At 33.6% G+C, this 24,593-nt stretch overlaps 18 non-coding genes across 18 annotated transcripts; 10 read left to right on the top strand and 8 right to left on the bottom strand.

Moving 5' to 3' along the window:
* Positions 1 to 1,158: 1,158 nt before the first annotated feature.
* TRNAQ-CUG (transfer RNA glutamine (anticodon CUG)) lies at positions 1,159 to 1,230 on the top strand. Its single transcript has one exon. It is a non-coding gene; the product is annotated as a tRNA-Gln (tRNA).
* Positions 1,231 to 2,055: 825 nt separating this feature from the next.
* On the bottom strand, positions 2,056 to 2,127 carry TRNAQ-UUG (transfer RNA glutamine (anticodon UUG)). Its single transcript has one exon. It is a non-coding gene; the product is annotated as a tRNA-Gln (tRNA).
* A 1,548-nt stretch (positions 2,128 to 3,675) lies between these two features.
* TRNAQ-CUG (transfer RNA glutamine (anticodon CUG)) lies at positions 3,676 to 3,747 on the top strand. The gene has a single exon. It is a non-coding gene; the product is annotated as a tRNA-Gln (tRNA).
* Positions 3,748 to 4,572: 825 nt separating this feature from the next.
* Positions 4,573 to 4,644, bottom strand: TRNAQ-UUG (transfer RNA glutamine (anticodon UUG)). Its single transcript has one exon. It is a non-coding gene; the product is annotated as a tRNA-Gln (tRNA).
* A 1,548-nt stretch (positions 4,645 to 6,192) lies between these two features.
* Positions 6,193 to 6,264, top strand: TRNAQ-CUG (transfer RNA glutamine (anticodon CUG)). The gene has a single exon. It is a non-coding gene; the product is annotated as a tRNA-Gln (tRNA).
* Positions 6,265 to 7,089: 825 nt separating this feature from the next.
* TRNAQ-UUG (transfer RNA glutamine (anticodon UUG)) lies at positions 7,090 to 7,161 on the bottom strand. Its single transcript has one exon. It is a non-coding gene; the product is annotated as a tRNA-Gln (tRNA).
* Positions 7,162 to 8,709: 1,548 nt separating this feature from the next.
* Positions 8,710 to 8,781, top strand: TRNAQ-CUG (transfer RNA glutamine (anticodon CUG)). Its single transcript has one exon. It is a non-coding gene; the product is annotated as a tRNA-Gln (tRNA).
* Positions 8,782 to 9,606: 825 nt separating this feature from the next.
* Positions 9,607 to 9,678, bottom strand: TRNAQ-UUG (transfer RNA glutamine (anticodon UUG)). The gene has a single exon. It is a non-coding gene; the product is annotated as a tRNA-Gln (tRNA).
* Positions 9,679 to 11,226: 1,548 nt separating this feature from the next.
* Positions 11,227 to 11,298, top strand: TRNAQ-CUG (transfer RNA glutamine (anticodon CUG)). Its single transcript has one exon. It is a non-coding gene; the product is annotated as a tRNA-Gln (tRNA).
* An 825-nt stretch (positions 11,299 to 12,123) lies between these two features.
* Positions 12,124 to 12,195, bottom strand: TRNAQ-UUG (transfer RNA glutamine (anticodon UUG)). Its single transcript has one exon. It is a non-coding gene; the product is annotated as a tRNA-Gln (tRNA).
* A 1,548-nt stretch (positions 12,196 to 13,743) lies between these two features.
* On the top strand, positions 13,744 to 13,815 carry TRNAQ-CUG (transfer RNA glutamine (anticodon CUG)). Its single transcript has one exon. It is a non-coding gene; the product is annotated as a tRNA-Gln (tRNA).
* Positions 13,816 to 14,640: 825 nt separating this feature from the next.
* TRNAQ-UUG (transfer RNA glutamine (anticodon UUG)) lies at positions 14,641 to 14,712 on the bottom strand. The gene has a single exon. It is a non-coding gene; the product is annotated as a tRNA-Gln (tRNA).
* A 1,548-nt stretch (positions 14,713 to 16,260) lies between these two features.
* Positions 16,261 to 16,332, top strand: TRNAQ-CUG (transfer RNA glutamine (anticodon CUG)). Its single transcript has one exon. It is a non-coding gene; the product is annotated as a tRNA-Gln (tRNA).
* A 2,445-nt stretch (positions 16,333 to 18,777) lies between these two features.
* TRNAQ-CUG (transfer RNA glutamine (anticodon CUG)) lies at positions 18,778 to 18,849 on the top strand. The gene has a single exon. It is a non-coding gene; the product is annotated as a tRNA-Gln (tRNA).
* Positions 18,850 to 19,674: 825 nt separating this feature from the next.
* On the bottom strand, positions 19,675 to 19,746 carry TRNAQ-UUG (transfer RNA glutamine (anticodon UUG)). The gene has a single exon. It is a non-coding gene; the product is annotated as a tRNA-Gln (tRNA).
* Positions 19,747 to 21,294: 1,548 nt separating this feature from the next.
* On the top strand, positions 21,295 to 21,366 carry TRNAQ-CUG (transfer RNA glutamine (anticodon CUG)). Its single transcript has one exon. It is a non-coding gene; the product is annotated as a tRNA-Gln (tRNA).
* Positions 21,367 to 22,191: 825 nt separating this feature from the next.
* On the bottom strand, positions 22,192 to 22,263 carry TRNAQ-UUG (transfer RNA glutamine (anticodon UUG)). The gene has a single exon. It is a non-coding gene; the product is annotated as a tRNA-Gln (tRNA).
* Positions 22,264 to 23,811: 1,548 nt separating this feature from the next.
* Positions 23,812 to 23,883, top strand: TRNAQ-CUG (transfer RNA glutamine (anticodon CUG)). The gene has a single exon. It is a non-coding gene; the product is annotated as a tRNA-Gln (tRNA).
* Positions 23,884 to 24,593: the final 710 nt, after the last annotated feature.

Raw genomic sequence — 24,593 nt, 5'->3', positions numbered from 1 at the left:
GAAGTTTTATTTGGAACAATATCACATTTACTTATAAACATGTAAAAATCAACCTGTACATATGTATCTCTGTATATATAGCTATATGTCTCTGTATATTTATAGGAACATATAAACATATAGATTATAAAAATAAATATAATTAGTGGAGGTGAAAATCATGAACAGTTGTTGCCTCTCAGCATTTGAAACATGAGTTTCTACTTCTTTCTCTTTTATATGTCCTGAAATTGAGATAGTCACTTTTTACTCATTATTGATCCAACAATACAGTTGATGTATACAAAGCATATCATATGATTTGTGAATAAAGTTCAAAAATGAGAATTTGATCAGTACCTGTCATGCCTCCGACCAAAAGCTTATATTTTACGATTGGAGATCAACTGTTGTAAATCAGCATGAAAAACATTTTCTTTTCACGATTTCCATACTAATATAAAACAACATTTTTACTAGCTGAATGAGATCATCATTTGGGTTCCTCTATGTTTGATTGAAGAAAACTTCTCATTCAAAATGTGCTATTTTCGCCTTATCAATAGCGGGAAAGCTTAAAAAAGTGAGGCTGTGAATCACCCGTCTGAAATGCGTTTGAGAAAATCAGGATATGATTTTATAATGGCTAACTACTTTGTGAAGAAATTTGATGTCAAAGTATTGTAAAGTTTGTATTGATGTAAGTTGTTCAAGCTGATGGACATTTTGAAAGCATTCAATAATTGACTCTTTCAACCTACTGGTGTTGGATTTGAGCTATCAATGAACAAAGATGAAGAAATGGAAAAGCTCAAGAGTAATAAAAAAAGTCCCTCCAAGGTTTCAAATCGGATCATTGGATGCAAAGTCCAAATTGCCAACCATTGCTCTATCGATCCACCCATGCAGGAGACAGAGACATTGCTTCAGTAGTCTGGAAATGTAGACTGTTTTATTATGCTACAGGCAAAGATGAACATTGTGATATAACTTTTATATTCAGATAAACATTTGAATATTTAACACTTTTATAGAGAATATAGCTGAAAAGAATCAAATCACATTAAATCTCTATCCACTATGACCATTCAAATGAGATATCTTTTTATCAATATAAGAGAAGGACATCACTGATGCGCTCTCTTTTGTCTCAATGGAAAAGGCACTCTTGTGTGAGAGGGTTCCATGGTGTAATGGTTAGCACTCTGGACTCTGAATCCAGCGATCCGAGTTCAAATCTCGGTGGGACCTACTACAATTATGAGATTCACTGTTTAACTCATTTTTTAGAATTTGGTCTAGAAAAAACCTAATATCAATGTTTTATACTGATGCGTATGAACGCATAAGTATGTATAGATGCATACATAGCTTTATCCATCTAGATAGCTGTTAGACAATATGAACATATCAATTATTCATAAACATAAATATTGATGCTGAACCTAGAAACTGTTCTTTCACATCCACATTGTAAACATGAGTTTATTTTCCTTTCTCATCTATATGGCCAGTAATGAGATAGTTCATTTTTGCTGATTTCTTAGCTGACAACATGCTGGACTTACACAGTGCATTTCATTGTGAATTTCTTTGAAAGTGAATTTCAGATTCACACCTTTGACATGTCTTTCAAAAGATTCAACTTTATTGGTTGTGGATTTACTGTTGAAAATCAGTGTGTAAAATCTTTGTACGTCTGAATTTCAAGATTATTATTCAAACTGCACATCTTCGGTCCCCGTAATACAAAGTTTGACTCCTCAAGTTTTGTTTTAATGAATGCTTTGCAATTAAAAAGTTCCTTGTTCCCCTTATCAATAACAGTAAGATTTTAAAAAGTAATGTCGTGCATCAAGCCCCTGTGATGAGTTTGAGAAACCAGAGTGAGTTTGTAAAATCTCTCATTATTTTGAGCCATTTAGTTTCCAGGTATTGTAAAAATTCTATTATTTGCTCACATCTAGTAAACTTTTAGAGTATAATCAATAAATTAATGTTTCACCCTACCGGTATTAGATATGTGATATTAATGAATACACTTGAAAGAAAATGATTTGGTCAAGAGTCATAAAATGGTCCCACCGAGATTTGAACTCGGATCATTGGATTCAAAGTCCAAAGTGCTAACCATTACACCATGGAACCTCCCATGTGAAAGGAGTGCAAACTGCTGCAGCAATGTGGAAATGTCAAAGTTTTTAACATTCTACTGTCAAAGAGAAACTGAATTGGATTGCTTTCCTATTCTGGTAAACTTTTGCATATTGAACTATGTTGGGGAAGGATGTTGCCCAAAAGACTCAAATAACGTTATAACTCTGTTGAACAGTGGTTTTTATGTGAGATAATATTTTTCAATGAAAGATAAGTTGCCCCCTGAGGCAAATCTCTTCTGTCAAAATGGAAAGCTCACCCTGGTACGGGAGGGTGGATGGTGTCGTGGTTAGCACTCTGGACTCTGAAAACAGGGATCTGAGTACAAATTTCAGTGGGACTTATCTGAACATTACAATTTTCTTTTCCATTCAGTTCTTAGAAGTTTTATTTGGAACAATATCACATTTACTTATAAACATGTAAAAATCAACCTGTACATATGTATCTCTGTATATATAGCTATATGTCTCTGTATATTTATAGGAACATATAAACATATAGATTATAAAAATAAATATAATTAGTGGAGGTGAAAATCATGAACAGTTGTTGCCTCTCAGCATTTGAAACATGAGTTTCTACTTCTTTCTCTTTTATATGTCCTGAAATTGAGATAGTCACTTTTTACTCATTATTGATCCAACAATACAGTTGATGTATACAAAGCATATCATATGATTTGTGAATAAAGTTCAAAAATGAGAATTTGATCAGTACCTGTCATGCCTCCGACCAAAAGCTTATATTTTACGATTGGAGATCAACTGTTGTAAATCAGCATGAAAAACATTTTCTTTTCACGATTTCCATACTAATATAAAACAACATTTTTACTAGCTGAATGAGATCATCATTTGGGTTCCTCTATGTTTGATTGAAGAAAACTTCTCATTCAAAATGTGCTATTTTCGCCTTATCAATAGCGGGAAAGCTTAAAAAAGTGAGGCTGTGAATCACCCGTCTGAAATGCGTTTGAGAAAATCAGGATATGATTTTATAATGGCTAACTACTTTGTGAAGAAATTTGATGTCAAAGTATTGTAAAGTTTGTATTGATGTAAGTTGTTCAAGCTGATGGACATTTTGAAAGCATTCAATAATTGACTCTTTCAACCTACTGGTGTTGGATTTGAGCTATCAATGAACAAAGATGAAGAAATGGAAAAGCTCAAGAGTAATAAAAAAAGTCCCTCCAAGGTTTCAAATCGGATCATTTGATGCAAAGTCCAAATTGCCAACCATTGCTCTATCGAGCCACCCATGCAGGAGACAGAGACATTGCTTCAGTAGTCTGGAAATGTAGACTGTTTTATTATGCTACAGGCAAAGATGAACATTGTGATATAACTTTTATATTCAGATAAACATTTGAATATTTAACACTTTTATAGAGAATATAGCTGAAAAGAATCAAATCACATTAAATCTCTATCCACTATGACCATTCAAATGAGATATCTTTTTATCAATATAAGAGAAGGACATCACTGATGCGCTCTCTTTTGTCTCAATGGAAAAGGCACTCTTGTGTGAGAGGGTTCCATGGTGTAATGGTTAGCACTCTGGACTCTGAATCCAGCGATCCGAGTTCAAATCTCGGTGGGACCTACTACAATTATGAGATTCACTGTTTAACTCATTTTTTAGAATTTGGTCTAGAAACAACCTAATATCAATGTTTTATACTGATGCGTATGAACGCATAAGTATGTATAGATGCATACATAGCTTTATCCATCTAGATAGCTGCTAGACAATATGAACATATCAATTATTCATAAACATAAATATTGAAGCTGAACCTAGAAACTGTTCTTTCACATCCACATTGTAAACATGAGTTTATTTTCCTTTCTCATCTATATGGCCAGTAATGAGATAGTTCATTTTTGCTGATTTCTTAGCTGACAACATGCTGGACTTACACAGTGCATTTCATTGTGAATTTCTTTGAAAGTGAATTTCAGATTCACACCTTTGACATGTCTTTCAAAAGATTCAACTTTATTGGTTGTGGATTTACTGCTGAAAATCAGTGTGTAAAATCTTTGTACGTCTGAATTTCAAGATTATTATTCAAACTGCACATCTTCGGTCCCCGTAATACAAAGTTTGACTCCTCAAGTTTTGTTTTAATGAATGCTTTGCAATTAAAAAGTTCCTTGTTCCCCTTATTAATAACAGTAAGATTTTAAAAAGTAATGTCGTGCATCAAGCCCCTGTGATGAGTTTGAGAAACCAGAGTGAGTTTGTAAAATCTCTCATTATTTTGAGCCATTTAGTTTCCAGGTATTGTAAAAATTCTATTATTTGCTCACATCTAGTAAACTTTTAGAGTATAATCAATAAATTAATTTTTCACCCTACCGGTATTAGATATGTGATATTAATGAATACACTTGAAAGAAAATGATTTGGTCAAGAGTCATAAAATGGTCCCACCGAGATTTGAACTCGGATCATTGGATTCAAAGTCCAAAGTGCTAACCATTACACCATGGAACCTCCCATGTGAAAGGAGTGCAAACTGCTGCAGCAATGTGGAAATGTCAAAGTTTTTAACATTCTACTGTCAAAGAGAAACTGAATTGGATTGCTTTCCTATTCTGGTAAACTTTTGCATATTGAACTATGTTGGGGAAGGATGTTGCCCAAAAGACTCAAATAACGTTATAACTCTGTTGAACAGTGGTTTTTATGTGAGATAATATTTTTCAATGAAAGATAAGTTGCCCCCTGAGGCAAATCTCTTCTGTCAAAATGGAAAGCTCACCCTGGTACGGGAGGGTGGATGGTGTCGTGGTTAGCACTCTGGACTCTGAAAACAGGGATCTGAGTACAAATTTCAGTGGGACTTATCTGAACATTACAATTTTCTTTTCCATTCAGTTCTTAGAAGTTTTATTTGGAACAATATCACATTTACTTATAAACATGTAAAAATCAACCTGTACATATGTATCTCTGTATATATAGCTATATGTCTCTGTATATTTATAGGAACATATAAACATATAGATTATAAAAATAAATATAATTAGTGGAGGTGAAAATCATGAACAGTTGTTGCCTCTCAGCATTTGAAACATGAGTTTCTACTTCTTTCTCTTTTATATGTCCTGAAATTGAGATAGTCACTTTTAACTCATTATTGATCCAACAATACAGTTGATGTATACAAAGCATATCATATGATTTGTGAATAAAGTTCAAAAATGAGAATTTGATCAGTACCTGTCATGCCTCCGACCAAAAGCTTATATTTTACGATTGGAGATCAACTGTTGTAAATCAGCATGAAAAACATTTTCTTTTCACGATTTCCATACTAATATAAAACAACATTTTTACTAGCTGAATGAGATCATCATTTGGGTTCCTCTATGTTTGATTGAAGAAAACTTCTCATTCAAAATGTGCTATTTTCGCCTTATCAATAGCGGGAAAGCTTAAAAAAGTGAGGCTGTGAATCACCCGTCTGAAATGCGTTTGAGAAAATCAGGATATGATTTTATAATGGCTAACTACTTTGTGAAGAAATTTGATGTCAAAGTATTGTAAAGTTTGTATTGATGTAAGTTGTTCAAGCTGATGGACATTTTGAAAGCATTCAATAATTGACTCTTTCAACCTACTGGTGTTGGATTTGAGCTATCAATGAACAAAGATGAAGAAATGGAAAAGCTCAAGAGTAATAAAAAAAGTCCCTCCAAGGTTTCAAATCGGATCATTGGATGCAAAGTCCAAATTGCCAACCATTGCTCTATCGAGCCACCCATGCAGGAGACAGAGACATTGCTTCAGTAGTCTGGAAATGTAGACTGTTTTATTATGCTACAGGCAAAGATGAACATTGTGATATAACTTTTATATTCAGATAAACATTTGAATATTTAACACTTTTATAGAGAATATAGCTGAAAAGAATCAAATCACATTAAATCTCTATCCACTATGACCATTCAAATGAGATATCTTTTTATCAATATAAGAGAAGGACATCACTGATGCGCTCTCTTTTGTCTCAATGGAAAAGGCACTCTTGTGTGAGAGGGTTCCATGGTGTAATGGTTAGCACTCTGGACTCTGAATCCAGCGATCCGAGTTCAAATCTCGGTGGGACCTACTACAATTATGAGATTCACTGTTTAACTCATTTTTTAGAATTTGGTCTAGAAAAAACCTAATATCAATGTTTTATACTGATGCGTATGAACGCATAAGTATGTATAGATGCATACATAGCTTTATCCATCTAGATAGCTGCTAGACAATATGAACATATCAATTATTCATAAACATAAATATTGAAGCTGAACCTAGAAACTGTTCTTTCACATCCACATTGTAAACATGAGTTTATTTTCCTTTCTCATCTATATGGCCAGTAATGAGATAGTTCATTTTTGCTGATTTCTTAGCTGACAACATGCTGGACTTACACAGTGCATTTCATTGTGAATTTCTTTGAAAGTGAATTTCAGATTCACACCTTTGACATGTCTTTCAAAAGATTCAACTTTATTGGTTGTGGATTTACTGTTGAAAATCAGTGTGTAAAATCTTTGTACGTCTGAATTTCAAGATTATTATTCAAACTGCACATCTTCGGTCCCCGTAATACAAAGTTTGACTCCTCAAGTTTTGTTTTAATGAATGCTTTGCAATTAAAAAGTTCCTTGTTCCCCTTATCAATAACAGTAAGATTTTAAAAAGTAATGTTGTGCATCAAGCCCCTGTGATGAGTTTGAGAAACCAGAGTGAGTTTGTAAAATCTCTCATTATTTTGAGCCATTTAGTTTCCAGGTATTGTAAAAATTCTATTATTTGCTCACATCTAGTAAACTTTTAGAGTATAATCAATAAATAAATTTTTCACCCTACCGGTATTAGATATGTGATATTAATGAATACACTTGAAAGAAAATGATTTGGTCAAGAGTCATAAAATGGTCCCACCGAGATTTGAACTCGGATCATTGGATTCAAAGTCCAAAGTGCTAACCATTACACCATGGAACCTCCCATGTGAAAGGAGTGCAAACTGCTGCAGCAATGTGGAAATGTCAAAGTTTTTAACATTCTACTGTCAAAGAGAAACTGAATTGGATTGCTTTCCTATTCTGGTAAACTTTTGCATATTGAACTATGTTGGGGAAGGATGTTGCCCAAAAGACTCAAATAACGTTATAACTCTGTTGAACAGTGGTTTTTATGTGAGATAATATTTTTCAATGAAAGATAAGTTGCCCCCTGAGGCAAATCTCTTCTGTCAAAATGGAAAGCTCACCCTGGTACGGGAGGGTGGATGGTGTCGTGGTTAGCACTCTGGACTCTGAAAACAGGGATCTGAGTACAAATTTCAGTGGGACTTATCTGAACATTACAATTTTCTTTTCCATTCAGTTCTTAGAAGTTTTATTTGGAACAATATCACATTTACTTATAAACATGTAAAAATCAACCTGTACATATGTATCTCTGTATATATAGCTATATGTCTCTGTATATTTATAGGAACATATAAACATATAGATTATAAAAATAAATATAATTAGTGGAGGTGAAAATCATGAACAGTTGTTGCCTCTCAGCATTTGAAACATGAGTTTCTACTTCTTTCTCTTTTATATGTCCTGAAATTGAGATAGTCACTTTTTACTCATTATTGATCCAACAATACAGTTGATGTATACAAAGCATATCATATGATTTGTGAATAAAGTTCAAAAATGAGAATTTGATCAGTACCTGTCATGCCTCCGACCAAAAGCTTATATTTTACGATTGGAGATCAACTGTTGTAAATCAGCATGAAAAACATTTTCTTTTCACGATTTCCATACTAATATAAAACAACATTTTTACTAGCTGAATGAGATCATCATTTGGGTTCCTCTATGTTTGATTGAAGAAAACTTCTCATTCAAAATGTGCTATTTTCGCCTTATCAATAGCGGGAAAGCTTAAAAAAGTGAGGCTGTGAATCACCCGTCTGAAATGCGTTTGAGAAAATCAGGATATGATTTTATAATGGCTAACTACTTTGTGAAGAAATTTGATGTCAAAGTATTGTAAAGTTTGTATTGATGTAAGTTGTTCAAGCTGATGGACATTTTGAAAGCATTCAATAATTGACTCTTTCAACCTACTGGTGTTGGATTTGAGCTATCAATGAACAAAGATGAAGAAATGGAAAAGCTCAAGAGTAATAAAAAAAGTCCCTCCAAGGTTTCAAATCGGATCATTGGATGCAAAGTCCAAATTGCCAACCATTGCTCTATCGAGCCACCCATGCAGGAGACAGAGACATTGCTTCAGTAGTCTGGAAATGTAGACTGTTTTATTATGCTACAGGCAAAGATGAACATTGTGATATAACTTTTATATTCAGATAAACATTTGAATATTTAACACTTTTATAGAGAATATAGCTGAAAAGAATCAAATCACATTAAATCTCTATCCACTATGACCATTCAAATGAGATATCTTTTTATCAATATAAGAGAAGGACATCACTGATGCGCTCTCTTTTGTCTCAATGGAAAAGGCACTCTTGTGTGAGAGGGTTCCATGGTGTAATGGTTAGCACTCTGGACTCTGAATCCAGCGATCCGAGTTCAAATCTCGGTGGGACCTACTACAATTATGAGATTCACTGTTTAACTCAATTTTTAGAATTTGGTCTAGAAAAAACCTAATATCAATGTTTTATACTGATGCGTATGAACGCATAAGTATGTATAGATGCATACATAGCTTTATCCATCTAGATAGCTGCTAGACAATATGAACATATCAATTATTCATAAACATAAATATTGAAGCTGAACCTAGAAACTGTTCTTTCACATCCACATTGTAAACATGAGTTTATTTTCCTTTCTCATCTATATGGCCAGTAATGAGATAGTTCATTTTTGCTGATTTCTTAGCTGACAACATGCTGGACTTACACAGTGCATTTCATTGTGAATTTCTTTGAAAGTGAATTTCAGATTCACACCTTTGACATGTCTTTCAAAAGATTCAACTTTATTGGTTGTGGATTTACTGTTGAAAATCAGTGTGTAAAATCTTTGTACGTCTGAATTTCAAGATTATTATTCAAACTGCACATCTTCGGTCCCCGTAATACAAAGTTTGACTCCTCAAGTTTTGTTTTAATGAATGCTTTGCAATTAAAAAGTTCCTTGTTCCCCTTATCAATAACAGTAAGATTTTAAAAAGTAATGTTGTGCATCAAGCCCCTGTGATGAGTTTGAGAAACCAGAGTGAGTTTGTAAAATCTCTCATTATTTTGAGCCATTTAGTTTCCAGGTATTGTAAAAATTCTATTATTTGCTCACATCTAGTAAACTTTTAGAGTATAATCAATAAATAAATGTTTCACCCTACCGGTATTAGATATGTGATATTAATGAATACACTTGAAAGAAAATGATTTGGTCAAGAGTCATAAAATGGTCCCACCGAGATTTGAACTCGGATCATTGGATTCAAAGTCCAAAGTGCTAACCATTACACCATGGAACCTCCCATGTGAAAGGAGTGCAAACTGCTGCAGCAATGTGGAAATGTCAAAGTTTTTAACATTCTACTGTCAAAGAGAAACTGAATTGGATTGCTTTCCTATTCTGGTAAACTTTTGCATATTGAACTATGTTGGGGAAGGATGTTGCCCAAAAGACTCAAATAACGTTATAACTCTGTTGAACAGTGGTTTTTATGTGAGATAATATTTTTCAATGAAAGATAAGTTGCCCCCTGAGGCAAATCTCTTCTGTCAAAATGGAAAGCTCACCCTGGTACGGGAGGGTGGATGGTGTCGTGGTTAGCACTCTGGACTCTGAAAACAGGGATCTGAGTACAAATTTCAGTGGGACTTATCTGAACATTACAATTTTCTTTTCCATTCAGTTCTTAGAAGTTTTATTTGGAACAATATCACATTTACTTATAAACATGTAAAAATCAACCTGTACATATGTATCTCTGTATATATAGCTATATGTCTCTGTATATTTATAGGAACATATAAACATATAGATTATAAAAATAAATATAATTAGTGGAGGTGAAAATCATGAACAGTTGTTGCCTCTCAGCATTTGAAACATGAGTTTCTACTTCTTTCTCTTTTATATGTCCTGAAATTGAGATAGTCACTTTTAACTCATTATTGATCCAACAATACAGTTGATGTATACAAAGCATATCATATGATTTGTGAATAAAGTTCAAAAATGAGAATTTGATCAGTACCTGTCATGCCTCCGACCAAAAGCTTATATTTTACGATTGGAGATCAACTGTTGTAAATCAGCATGAAAAACATTTTCTTTTCACGATTTCCATACTAATATAAAACAACATTTTTACTAGCTGAATGAGATCATCATTTGGGTTCCTCTATGTTTGATTGAAGAAAACTTCTCATTCAAAATGTGCTATTTTCGCCTTATCAATAGCGGGAAAGCTTAAAAAAGTGAGGCTGTGAATCACCCGTCTGAAATGCGTTTGAGAAAATCAGGATATGATTTTATAATGGCTAACTACTTTGTGAAGAAATTTGATGTCAAAGTATTGTAAAGTTTGTATTGATGTAAGTTGTTCAAGCTGATGGACATTTTGAAAGCATTCAATAATTGACTCTTTCAACCTACTGGTGTTGGATTTGAGCTATCAATGAACAAAGATGAAGAAATGGAAAAGCTCAAGAGTAATAAAAAAAGTCCCTCCAAGGTTTCAAATCGGATCATTGGATGCAAAGTCCAAATTGCCAACCATTGCTCTATCGAGCCACCCATGCAGGAGACAGAGACATTGCTTCAGTAGTCTGGAAATGTAGACTGTTTTATTATGCTACAGGCAAAGATGAACATTGTGATATAACTTTTATATTCAGATAAACATTTGAATATTTAACACTTTTATAGAGAATATAGCTGAAAAGAATCAAATCACATTAAATCTCTATCCACTATGACCATTCAAATGAGATATCTTTTTATCAATATAAGAGAAGGACATCACTGATGCGCTCTCTTTTGTCTCAATGGAAAAGGCACTCTTGTGTGAGAGGGTTCCATGGTGTAATGGTTAGCACTCTGGACTCTGAATCCAGCGATCCGAGTTCAAATCTCGGTGGGACCTACTACAATTATGAGATTCACTGTTTAACTCATTTTTTAGAATTTGGTCTAGAAAAAACCTAATATCAATGTTTTATACTGATGCGTATGAACGCATAAGTATGTATAGATGCATACATAGCTTTATCCATCTAGATAGCTGCTAGACAATATGAACATATCAATTATTCATAAACATAAATATTGAAGCTGAACCTAGAAACTGTTCTTTCACATCCACATTGTAAACATGAGTTTATTTTCCTTTCTCATCTATATGGCCAGTAATGAGATAGTTCATTTTTGCTGATTTCTTAGCTGACAACATGCTGGACTTACACAGTGCATTTCATTGTGAATTTCTTTGAAAGTGAATTTCAGATTCACACCTTTGACATGTCTTTCAAAAGATTCAACTTTATTGGTTGTGGATTTACTGTTGAAAATCAGTGTGTAAAATCTTTGTACGTCTGAATTTCAAGATTATTATTCAAACTGCACATCTTCGGTCCCCGTAATACAAAGTTTGACTCCTCAAGTTTTGTTTTAATGAATGCTTTGCAATTAAAAAGTTCCTTGTTCCCCTTATCAATAACAGTAAGATTTTAAAAAGTAATGTTGTGCATCAAGCCCCTGTGATGAGTTTGAGAAACCAGAGTGAGTTTGTAAAATCTCTCATTATTTTGAGCCATTTAGTTTCCAGGTATTGTAAAAATTCTATTATTTGCTCACATCTAGTAAACTTTTAGAGTATAATCAATAAATAAATTTTTCACCCTACCGGTATTAGATATGTGATATTAATGAATACACTTGAAAGAAAATGATTTGGTCAAGAGTCATAAAATGGTCCCACCGAGATTTGAACTCGGATCATTGGATTCAAAGTCCAAAGTGCTAACCATTACACCATGGAACCTCCCATGTGAAAGGAGTGCAAACTGCTGCAGCAATGTGGAAATGTCAAAGTTTTTAACATTCTACTGTCAAAGAGAAACTGAATTGGATTGCTTTCCTATTCTGGTAAACTTTTGCATATTGAACTATGTTGGGGAAGGATGTTGCCCAAAAGACTCAAATAACGTTATAACTCTGTTGAACAGTGGTTTTTATGTGAGATAATATTTTTCAATGAAAGATAAGTTGCCCCCTGAGGCAAATCTCTTCTGTCAAAATGGAAAGCTCACCCTGGTACGGGAGGGTGGATGGTGTCGTGGTTAGCACTCTGGACTCTGAAAACAGGGATCTGAGTACAAATTTCAGTGGGACTTATCTGAACATTACAATTTTCTTTTCCATTCAGTTCTTAGAAGTTTTATTTGGAACAATATCACATTTACTTATAAACATGTAAAAATCAACCTGTACATATGTATCTCTGTATATATAGCTATATGTCTCTGTATATTTATAGGAACATATAAACATATAGATTATAAAAATAAATATAATTAGTGGAGGTGAAAATCATGAACAGTTGTTGCCTCTCAGCATTTGAAACATGAGTTTCTACTTCTTTCTCTTTTATATGTCCTGAAATTGAGATAGTCACTTTTTACTCATTATTGATCCAACAATACAGTTGATGTATACAAAGCATATCATATGATTTGTGAATAAAGTTCAAAAATGAGAATTTGATCAGTACCTGTCATGCCTCCGACCAAAAGCTTATATTTTACGATTGGAGATCAACTGTTGTAAATCAGCATGAAAAACATTTTCTTTTCACGATTTCCATACTAATATAAAACAACATTTTTACTAGCTGAATGAGATCATCATTTGGGTTCCTCTATGTTTGATTGAAGAAAACTTCTCATTCAAAATGTGCTATTTTCGCCTTATCAATAGCGGGAAAGCTTAAAAAAGTGAGGCTGTGAATCACCCGTCTGAAATGCGTTTGAGAAAATCAGGATATGATTTTATAATGGCTAACTACTTTGTGAAGAAATTTGATGTCAAAGTATTGTAAAGTTTGTATTGATGTAAGTTGTTCAAGCTGATGGACATTTTGAAAGCATTCAATAATTGACTCTTTCAACCTACTGGTGTTGGATTTGAGCTATCAATGAACAAAGATGAAGAAATGGAAAAGCTCAAGAGTAATAAAAAAAGTCCCTCCAAGGTTTCAAATCGGATCATTGGATGCAAAGTCCAAATTGCCAACCATTGCTCTATCGAGCCACCCATGCAGGAGACAGAGACATTGCTTCAGTAGTCTGGAAATGTAGACTGTTTTATTATGCTACAGGCAAAGATGAACATTGTGATATAACTTTTATATTCAGATAAACATTTGAATATTTAACACTTTTATAGAGAATATAGCTGAAAAGAATCAAATCACATTAAATCTCTATCCACTATGACCATTCAAATGAGATATCTTTTTATCAATATAAGAGAAGGACATCACTGATGCGCTCTCTTTTGTCTCAATGGAAAAGGCACTCTTGTGTGAGAGGGTTCCATGGTGTAATGGTTAGCACTCTGGACTCTGAATCCAGCGATCCGAGTTCAAATCTCGGTGGGACCTACTACAATTATGAGATTCACTGTTTAACTCAATTTTTAGAATTTGGTCTAGAAAAAACCTAATATCAATGTTTTATACTGATGCGTATGAACGCATAAGTATGTATAGATGCATACATAGCTTTATCCATCTAGATAGCTGCTAGACAATATGAACATATCAATTATTCATAAACATAAATATTGAAGCTGAACCTAGAAACTGTTCTTTCACATCCACATTGTAAACATGAGTTTATTTTCCTTTCTCATCTATATGGCCAGTAATGAGATAGTTCATTTTTGCTGATTTCTTAGCTGACAACATGCTGGACTTACACAGTGCATTTCATTGTGAATTTCTTTGAAAGTGAATTTCAGATTCACACCTTTGACATGTCTTTCAAAAGATTCAACTTTATTGGTTGTGGATTTACTGTTGAAAATCAGTGTGTAAAATCTTTGTACGTCTGAATTTCAAGATTATTATTCAAACTGCACATCTTCGGTCCCCGTAATACAAAGTTTGACTCCTCAAGTTTTGTTTTAATGAATGCTTTGCAATTAAAAAGTTCCTTGTTCCCCTTATCAATAACAGTAAGATTTTAAAAAGTAATGTTGTGCATCAAGCCCCTGTGATGAGTTTGAGAAACCAGAGTGAGTTTGTAAAATCTCTCATTATTTTGAGCCATTTAGTTTCCAGGTATTGTAAAAATTCTATTATTTGCTCACATCTAGTAAACTTTTAGAGTATAATCAATAAATAAATGTTTCACCCTACCGGTATTAGATATGTGATATTAATGAATACACTTGAAAGAAAATGATTTGGTCAAGAGTCATAAAATGGTCCCACCGAGATTTGAACTCGGATCATTGGATTCAAAGTCCAAAGTGCTAACCATTACACCATGGAACCTCCCATGTGAAAGGAGTGCAAACTGCTGCAGCAATGTGGAAATGTCAAAGTTTTTAACATTCTACTGTCAAAGAGAAACTGAATTGGATTGCTTTCCTATTCTGGTAAACTTTTGCATATTGAACTATGTTGGGGAAGGATGTTGCCCAAAAGACTCAAATAACGTTATAACTCTGTTGAACAGTGGTTTTTATGTGAGATAATATTTTTCAATGAAAGATAAGTTGCCCCCTGAGGCAAATCTCTTCTGTCAAAATGGAAAGCTCACCCTGGTACGGGAGGGTGGATGGTGTCGTGGTTAGCACTCTGGACTCTGAAAACAGGGATCTGAGTACAAATTTCAGTGGGACTTATCTGAACATTACAATTTTCTTTTCCATTCAGTTCTTAGAAGTTTTATTTGGAACAATATCACATTTACTTATAAACATGTAAAAATCAACCTGTACATATGTATCTCTGTATATATAGCTATATGTCTCTGTATATTTATAGGAACATATAAACATATAGATTATAAAAATAAATATAATTAGTGGAGGTGAAAATCATGAACAGTTGTTGCCTCTCAGCATTTGAAACATGAGTTTCTACTTCTTTCTCTTTTATATGTCCTGAAATTGAGATAGTCACTTTTTACTCATTATTGATCCAACAATACAGTTGATGTATACAAAGCATATCATATGATTTGTGAATAAAGTTCAAAAATGAGAATTTGATCAGTACCTGTCATGCCTCCGACCAAAAGCTTATATTTTACGATTGGAGATCAACTGTTGTAAATCAGCATGAAAAACATTTTCTTTTCACGATTTCCATACTAATATAAAACAACATTTTTACTAGCTGAATGAGATCATCATTTGGGTTCCTCTATGTTTGATTGAAGAAAACTTCTCATTCAAAATGTGCTATTTTCGCCTTATCAATAGCGGGAAAGCTTAAAAAAGTGAGGCTGTGAATCACCCGTCTGAAATGCGTTTGAGAAAATCAGGATATGATTTTATAATGGCTAACTACTTTGTGAAGAAATTTGATGTCAAAGTATTGTAAAGTTTGTATTGATGTAAGTTGTTCAAGCTGATGGACATTTTGAAAGCATTCAATAATTGACTCTTTCAACCTACTGGTGTTGGATTTGAGCTATCAATGAACAAAGATGAAGAAATGGAAAAGCTCAAGAGTAATAAAAAAAGTCCCTCCAAGGTTTCAAATCGGATCATTGGATGCAAAGTCCAAATTGCCAACCATTGCTCTATCGAGCCACCCATGCAGGAGACAGAGACATTGCTTCAGTAGTCTGGAAATGTAGACTGTTTTATTATGCTACAGGCAAAGATGAACATTGTGATATAACTTTTATATTCAGATAAACATTTGAATATTTAACACTTTTATAGAGAATATAGCTGAAAAGAATCAAATCACATTAAATCTCTATCCACTATGACCATTCAAATGAGATATCTTTTTATCAATATAAGAGAAGGACATCACTGATGCGCTCTCTTTTGTCTCAATGGAAAAGGCACTCTTGTGTGAGAGGGTTCCATGGTGTAATGGTTAGCACTCTGGACTCTGAATCCAGCGATCCGAGTTCAAATCTCGGTGGGACCTACTACAATTATGAGATTCACTGTTTAACTCATTTTTTAGAATTTGGTCTAGAAAAAACCTAATATCAATGTTTTATACTGATGCGTATGAACGCATAAGTATGTATAGATGCATACATAGCTTTATCCATCTAGATAGCTGCTAGACAATATGAACATATCAATTATTCATAAACATAAATATTGAAGCTGAACCTAGAAACTGTTCTTTCACATCCACATTGTAAACATGAGTTTATTTTCCTTTCTCATCTATATGGCCAGTAATGAGATAGTTCATTTTTGCTGATTTCTTAGCTGACAACATGCTGGACTTACACAGTGCATTTCATTGTGAATTTCTTTGAAAGTGAATTTCAGATTCACACCTTTGACATGTCTTTCAAAAGATTCAACTTTATTGGTTGTGGATTTACTGTTGAAAATCAGTGTGTAAAATCTTTGTACGTCTGAATTTCAAGATTATTATTCAAACTGCACATCTTCGGTCCCCGTAATACAAAGTTTGACTCCTCAAGTTTTGTTTTAATGAATGCTTTGCAATTAAAAAGTTCCTTGTTCCCCTTATCAATAACAGTAAGATTTTAAAAAGTAATGTTGTGCATCAAGCCCCTGTGATGAGTTTGAGAAACCAGAGTGAGTTTGTAAAATCTCTCATTATTTTGAGCCATTTAGTTTCCAGGTATTGTAAAAATTCTATTATTTGCTCACATCTAGTAAACTTTTAGAGTATAATCAATAAATACATTTTTCACCCTACCGGTATTAGATATGTGATATTAATGAATACACTTGAAAGAAAATGATTTGGTCAAGAGTCATAAAATGGTCCCACCGAGCTTTGAACTCGGATCATTGGATTCAAAGTCCAAAGTGCTAACCATTACACCATGGAACCTCCCATGTGAAAGGAGTGCAAACTGCTGCAGCAATGTGGAAATGTCAAAGTTTTTAACATTCTACTGTCAAAGAGAAACTGAATTGGATTGCTTTCCTATTCTGGTAAACTTTTGCATATTGAACTATGTTGGGGAAGGATGTTGCCCAAAAGACTCAAATAACGTTATAACTCTGTTGAACAGTGGTTTTTATGTGAGATAATATTTTTCAATGAAAGATAAGTTGCCCCCTGAGGCAAATCTCTTCTGTCAAAATTGAAAGCTCACCCTGGTACGGGAGGGTGGATGGTGTCGTGGTTAGCACTCTGGACTCTGAAAACAGGGATCTGAGTACAAATTTCAGTGGGACTTATCTGAACATTACAATTTTCTTTTCCATTCAGTTCTTAGAAGTTTTATTTGGAACAATATCACATTTACTTATAAACATGTAAAAATCAACCTGTACATATGTATCTCTGTATATATAGCTATATGTCTCTGTATATTTATAGGAACATATAAACATATAGATTATAAAAATAAATATAATTAGTGGAGGTGAAAATCATGAACAGTTGTTGCCTCTCAGCATTTGAAACATGAGTTTCTACTTCTTTCTCTTTTATATGTCCTGAAATTGAGATAGTCACTTTTTACTCATTATTGATCCAACAATACAGTTGATGTATACAAAGCATATCATATGATTTGTGAATAAAGTTCAAAAATGAGAATTTGATCAGTACCTGTCATGCCTCCGACCAAAAGCTTATATTTTACGATTGGAGATCAACTGTTGTAAATCAGCATGAAAAACATTTTCTTTTCACGATTTCCATACTAATATAAAACAACATTTTTACTAGCTGAATGAGATCATCATTTGGGTTCCTCTATGTTTGATTGAAGAAAACTTCTCATTCAAAATGTGCTATTTTCGCCTTATCAATAGCGGGAAAGCTTAAAAAAGTGAGGCTGTGAATCACCCGTCTGAAATGCGTTTGAGAAAATCAGGATATGATTTTATAATGGCTAACTACTTTGTGAAGAAATTTGATGTCAAAGTATTGTAAAGTTTGTATTGATGTAAGTTGTTCAAGCTGATGGACATTTTGAAAGCATTCAATAATTGACTCTTTCAACCTACTGGTGTTGGATTTGAGCTATCAATGAACAAAGATGAAGAAATGGAAAAGCTCAAGAGTAATAAAAAAAGTCCCTCCAAGGTTTCAAATCGGATCATTGGATGCAAAGTCCAAATTGCCAACCATTGCTCTATCGAGCCACCCATGCAGGAGACAGAGACATTGCTTCAGTAGTCTGGAAATGTAGACTGTTTTATTATGCTACAGGCAAAGATGAACATTGTGATATAACTTTTATATTCAGATAAACATTTGAATATTTAACACTTTTATAGAGAATATAGCTGAAAAGAATCAAATCACATTAAATCTCTATCCACTATGACCATTCAAATGAGATATCTTTTTATCAATATAAGAGAAGGACATCACTGATGCGCTCTCTTTTGTCTCAATGGAAAAGGCACTCTTGTGTGAGAGGGTTCCATGGTGTAATGGTTAGCACTCTGGACTCTGAATCCAGCGATCCGAGTTCAAATCTCGGTGGGACCTACTACAATTATGAGATTCACTGTTTAACTCATTTTTTAGAATTTGGTCTAGAAAAAACCTAATATCAATGTTTTATACTGATGCGTATGAACGCATAAGTATGTATAGATGCATACATAGCTTTATCCATCTAGATAGCTGCTAGACAATATGAACATATCAATTATTCATAAACATAAATATTGAAGCTGAACCTAGAAACTGTTCTTTCACATCCACATTGTAAACATGAGTTTATTTTCCTTTCTCATCTATATGGCCAGTAATGAGATAGTTCATTTTTGCTGATTTCTTAGCTGACAACATGCTGGACTTACACAGTGCATTTCATTGTGAATTTCTTTGAAAGTGAATTTCAGATTCACACCTTTGACATGTCTTTCAAAAGATTCAACTTTATTGGTTGTGGATTTACTGTTGAAAATCAGTGTGTAAAATCTTTGTACGTCTGAATTTCAAGATTATTATTCAAACTGCACATCTTCGGTCCCCGTAATACAAAGTTTGACTCCTCAAGTTTTGTTTTAATGAATGCTTTGCAATTAAAAAGTTCCTTGTTCCCCTTATCAATAACAGTAAGATTTTAAAAAGTAATGTTGTGCATCAAGCCCCTGTGATGAGTTTGAGAAACCAGAGTGAGTTTGTAAAATCTCTCATTATTTTGAGCCATTTAGTTTCCAGGTATTGTAAAAATTCTATTATTTGCTCACATCTAGTAAACTTTTAGAGTATAATCAATAAATAAATTTTTCACCCTACCGGTATTAGATATGTGATATTAATGAATACACTTGAAAGAAAATGATTTGGTCAAGAGTCATAAAATGGTCCCACCGAGATTTGAACTCGGATCATTGGATTCAAAGTCCAAAGTGCTAACCATTACACCATGGAACCTCCCATGTGAAAGGAGTGCAAACTGCTGCAGCAATGTGGAAATGTCAAAGTTTTTAACATTCTACTGTCAAAGAGAAACTGAATTGGATTGCTTTCCTATTCTGGTAAACTTTTGCATATTGAACTATGTTGGGGAAGGATGTTGCCCAAAAGACTCAAATAACGTTATAACTCTGTTGAACAGTGGTTTTTATGTGAGATAATATTTTTCAATGAAAGATAAGTTGCCCCCTGAGGCAAATCTCTTCTGTCAAAATGGAAAGCTCACCCTGGTACGGGAGGGTGGATGGTGTCGTGGTTAGCACTCTGGACTCTGAAAACAGGGATCTGAGTACAAATTTCAGTGGGACTTATCTGAACATTACAATTTTCTTTTCCATTCAGTTCTTAGAAGTTTTATTTGGAACAATATCACATTTACTTATAAACATGTAAAAATCAACCTGTACATATGTATCTCTGTATATATAGCTATATGTCTCTGTATATTTATAGGAACATATAAACATATAGATTATAAAAATAAATATAATTAGTGGAGGTGAAAATCATGAACAGTTGTTGCCTCTCAGCATTTGAAACATGAGTTTCTACTTCTTTCTCTTTTATATGTCCTGAAATTGAGATAGTCACTTTTTACTCATTATTGATCCAACAATACAGTTGATGTATACAAAGCATATCATATGATTTGTGAATAAAGTTCAAAAATGAGAATTTGATCAGTACCTGTCATGCCTCCGACCAAAAGCTTATATTTTACGATTGGAGATCAACTGTTGTAAATCAGCATGAAAAACATTTTCTTTTCACGATTTCCATACTAATATAAAACAACATTTTTACTAGCTGAATGAGATCATCATTTGGGTTCCTCTATGTTTGATTGAAGAAAACTTCTCATTCAAAATGTGCTATTTTCGCCTTATCAATAGCGGGAAAGCTTAAAAAAGTGAGGCTGTGAATCACCCGTCTGAAATGCGTTTGAGAAAATCAGGATATGATTTTATAATGGCTAACTACTTTGTGAAGAAATTTGATGTCAAAGTATTGTAAAGTTTGTATTGATGTAAGTTGTTCAAGCTGATGGACATTTTGAAAGCATTCAATAATTGACTCTTTCAACCTACTGGTGTTGGATTTGAGCTATCAATGAACAAAGATGAAGAAATGGAAAAGCTCAAGAGTAATAAAAAAAGTCCCTCCAAGGTTTCAAATCGGATCATTGGATGCAAAGTCCAAATTGCCAACCATTGCTCTATCGAGCCACCCATGCAGGAGACAGAGACATTGCTTCAGTAGTCTGGAAATGTAGACTGTTTTATTATGCTACAGGCAAAGATGAACATTGTGATATAACTTTTATATTCAGATAAACATTTGAATATTTAACACTTTTATAGAGAATATAGCTGAAAAGAATCAAATCACATTAAATCTCTATCCACTATGACCATTCAAATGAGATATCTTTTTATCAATATAAGAGAAGGACATCACTGATGCGCTCTCTTTTGTCTCAATGGAAAAGGCACTCTTGTGTGAGAGGGTTCCATGGTGTAATGGTTAGCACTCTGGACTCTGAATCCAGCGATCCGAGTTCAAATCTCGGTGGGACCTACTACAATTATGAGATTCACTGTTTAACTCAATTTTTAGAATTTGGTCTAGAAAAAACCTAATATCAATGTTTTATACTGATGCGTATGAACGCATAAGTATGTATAGATGCATACATAGCTTTATCCATCTAGATAGCTGCTAGACAATATGAACATATCAATTATTCATAAACATAAATATTGAAGCTGAACCTAGAAACTGTTCTTTCACATCCACATTGTAAACATGAGTTTATTTTCCTTTCTCATCTATATGGCCAGTAATGAGATAGTTCATTTTTGCTGATTTCTTAGCTGACAACATGCTGGACTTACACAGTGCATTTCATTGTGAATTTCTTTGAAAGTGAATTTCAGATTCACACCTTTGACATGTCTTTCAAAAGATTCAACTTTATTGGTTGTGGATTTACTGTTGAAAATCAGTGTGTAAAATCTTTGTACGTCTGAATTTCAAGATTATTATTCAAACTGCACATCTTCGGTCCCCGTAATACAAAGTTTGACTCCTCAAGTTTTGTTTTAATGAATGCTTTGCAATTAAAAAGTTCCTTGTTCCCCTTATCAATAACAGTAAGATTTTAAAAAGTAATGTTGTGCATCAAGCCCCTGTGATGAGTTTGAGAAACCAGAGTGAGTTTGTAAAATCTCTCATTATTTTGAGCCATTTAGTTTCCAGGTATTGTAAAAATTCTATTATTTGCTCACATCTAGTAAACTTTTAGAGTATAATCAATAAATAAATTTTTCACCCTACCGGTATTAGATATGTGATATTAATGAATACACTTGAAAGAAAATGATTTGGTCAAGAGTCATAAAATGGTCCCACCGAGATTTGAACTCGGATCATTGGATTCAAAGTCCAAAGTGCTAACCATTACACCATGGAACCTCCCATGTGAAAGGAGTGCAAACTGCTGCAGCAATGTGGAAATGTCAAAGTTTTTAACATTCTACTGTCAAAGAGAAACTGAATTGGATTGCTTTCCTATTCTGGTAAACTTTTGCATATTGAACTATGTTGGGGAAGGATGTTGCCCAAAAGACTCAAATAACGTTATAACTCTGTTGAACAGTGGTTTTTATGTGAGATAATATTTTTCAATGAAAGATAAGTTGCCCCCTGAGGCAAATCTCTTCTGTCAAAATGGAAAGCTCACCCTGGTACGGGAGGGTGGATGGTGTCGTGGTTAGCACTCTGGACTCTGAAAACAGGGATCTGAGTACAAATTTCAGTGGGACTTATCTGAACATTACAATTTTCTTTTCCATTCAGTTCTTAGAAGTTTTATTTGGAACAATATCACATTTACTTATAAACATGTAAAAATCAACCTGTACATATGTATCTCTGTATATATAGCTATATGTCTCTGTATATTTATAGGAACATATAAACATATAGATTATAAAAATAAATATAATTAGTGGAGGTGAAAATCATGAACAGTTGTTGCCTCTCAGCATTTGAAACATGAGTTTCTACTTCTTTCTCTTTTATATGTCCTGAAATTGAGATAGTCACTTTTTACTCATTATTGATCCAACAATACAGTTGATGTATACAAAGCATATCATATGATTTGTGAATAAAGTTCAAAAATGAGAATTTGATCAGTACCTGTCATGCCTCCGACCAAAAGCTTATATTTTACGATTGGAGATCAACTGTTGTAAATCAGCATGAAAAACATTTTCTTTTCACGATTTCCATACTAATATAAAACAACATTTTTACTAGCTGAATGAGATCATCATTTGGGTTCCTCTATGTTTGATTGAAGAAAACTTCTCATTCAAAATGTGCTATTTTCGCCTTATCAATAGCGGGAAAGCTTAAAAAAGTGAGGCTGTGAATCACCCGTCTGAAATGCGTTTGAGAAAATCAGGATATGATTTTATAATGGCTAACTACTTTGTGAAGAAATTTGATGTCAAAGTATTGTAAAGTTTGTATTGATGTAAGTTGTTCAAGCTGATGGACATTTTGAAAGCATTCAATAATTGACTCTTTCAACCTACTGGTGTTGGATTTGAGCTATCAATGAACAAAGATGAAGAAATGGAAAAGCTCAAGAGTAATAAAAAAAGTCCCTCCAAGGTTTCAAATCGGATCATTGGATGCAAAGTCCAAATTGCCAACCATTGCTCTATCGATCCACCCATGCAGGAGACAGAGACATTGCTTCAGTAGTCTGGAAATGTAGACTGTTTTATTATGCTACAGGCAAAGATGAACATTGTGATATAACTTTTATATTCAGATAAACATTTGAATATTTAACACTTTTATAGAGAATATAGCTGAAAAGAATCAAATCACATTAAATCTCTATCCACTATGACCATTCAAATGAGATATCTTTTTATCAATATAAGAGAAGGACATCACTGATGCGCTCTCTTTTGTCTCAATGGAAAAGGCACTCTTGTGTGAGAGGGTTCCATGGTGTAATGGTTAGCACTCTGGACTCTGAATCCAGCGATCCGAGTTCAAATCTCGGTGGGACCTACTACAATTATGAGATTCACTGTTTAACTCATTTTTTAGAATTTGGTCTAGAAACAACCTAATATCAATGTTTTATACTGATGCGTATGAACGCATAAGTATGTATAGATGCATACATAGCTTTATCCATCTAGATAGCTGCTAGACAATATGAACATATCAATTATTCATAAACATAAATATTGAAGCTGAACCTAGAAACTGTTCTTTCACATCCACATTGTAAACATGAGTTTATTTTCCTTTCTCATCTATATGGCCAGTAATGAGATAGTTCATTTTTGCTGATTTCTTAGCTGACAACATGCTGGACTTACACAGTGCATTTCATTGTGAATTTCTTTGAAAGTGAATTTCAGATTCACACCTTTGACATGTCTTTCAAAAGATTCAACTTTATTGGTTGTGGATTTACTGTTGAAAATCAGTGTGTAAAATCTTTGTACGTCTGAATTTCAAGATTATTATTCAAACTGCACATCTTCGGTCCCCGTAATACAAAGTTTGACTCCTCAAGTTTTGTTTTAATGAATGCTTTGCAATTAAAAAGTTCCTTGTTCCCCTTATCAATAACAGTAAGATTTTAAAAAGTAATGTCGTGCATCAAGCCCCTGTGATGAGTTTGAGAAACCAGAGTGAGTTTGTAAAATCTCTCATTATTTTGAGCCATTTAGTTTCCAGGTATTGTAAAAATTCTATTATTTGCTCAC

The sequence above is a fragment of the Triturus cristatus genome, chromosome 5_2 (assembly GCF_964204655.1).
Source record: "Triturus cristatus chromosome 5_2, aTriCri1.1, whole genome shotgun sequence".
Taxonomy (NCBI): Eukaryota; Metazoa; Chordata; class Amphibia; order Caudata; family Salamandridae; genus Triturus; species Triturus cristatus.
This window is presented reverse-complemented; position numbering and strand designations above follow the sequence as displayed.